The 971-nt window shown below is 51.2% G+C and overlaps 1 protein-coding gene across 1 annotated transcript in view; it reads right to left on the bottom strand.

Annotated features, from left to right (window-relative positions):
• The window catches only part of TRIO (trio Rho guanine nucleotide exchange factor), a 307,445-nt gene that overhangs the window by 174,625 nt on the left and 131,849 nt on the right, over nt 1-971 (bottom strand). The window lies entirely within an intron of this gene.

Here is a 971-nt window from a genome sequence, read left to right as displayed (position 1 = left end):
AATGAAAGCTCAGTTAGGAAGGCCTCGTAAAGATCAAATTAAAATATTAACAAAACCTACTAATTTACACATACAATACACTGAAGTTATGAGACTATGTTAGGACAACTTTTACCTTATTTGTAATGATGCAAATATTATGTATAATCCCCTTTTGTAACCAATTTATCATCTATTATATTAGCTAAGTCGTAAAACCTAAAAACCCACAGCATCCTATTCTAAACCGCTGTTTGCAATAGTCTTTTGTTTGATTAAATCTGTCTCAGTCATTTTGTAAATACACAATTTAAATATTTATATAAAGTGAACTGCCACTGCCCTTGACTTATTAAAAGCACTGCACTGACACAGAGCAGAATCACGACTGTCAGAATCCCTGCTACCCAAAACTCCCTTTCCTAGGAACTGTCCTCACCTCCCTCCGTCTATTCACCCCAAACGTACACACTCATGTTATTAACCTTTTCGTTGTTGCCCAAGTGGTGAGAGATCTATCTAGAAGGTACATATGGATTTAATCTATTCCTCATGTTGCTTTATAAGAGAGAGGTGGGCAAACTACGGCCCGCGGGCCACATCCGGCCCACTGGACCCTCCTGCCTGGTCCCTGAGCTCCTGCCCTGGGAGGCTCACCCCCGGCCCCTCCCCTGCAGCCTCAGCGCGCCGCACTGCCAGCGTAATGCTCTGGGCGGCTGGGCAGCGCAGCTGCAGAGCCTGGCCTGACCTGGTGCTCTGTGCTGCGCGGTGGCGTGGCTGGCACCAGCCAGGCGGTGTGGCTATAGCGCCGCCAACCACTCCAGGCAGCATGGTAAAGGGGCAGGGAGCGGGGGGGTTGGATAGAGGGCAGGGGAGTTCGGGGTGGTGGTCAGGGGGCGGGGATGTGGATAGGGGGCGGGGCAGTCAGAGGGTGGGGAATGGGTGCAGGGGTCCCGGAGTGCAGTCAGGAAGGGGGGGGGGGGGGGGGGGGG

Source organism: Terrapene carolina, unplaced genomic scaffold (genome assembly GCF_002925995.2).
Source record: "Terrapene carolina triunguis isolate 2854851 unplaced genomic scaffold, T_m_triunguis-2.0 Scaffold580, whole genome shotgun sequence".
In the NCBI taxonomy this organism is placed as follows: domain Eukaryota; kingdom Metazoa; phylum Chordata; order Testudines; family Emydidae; genus Terrapene; species Terrapene triunguis.
The sequence above is the reverse complement of the archived record's forward strand: the minus strand, read 5'-3'. Positions and strand labels throughout refer to the sequence as shown.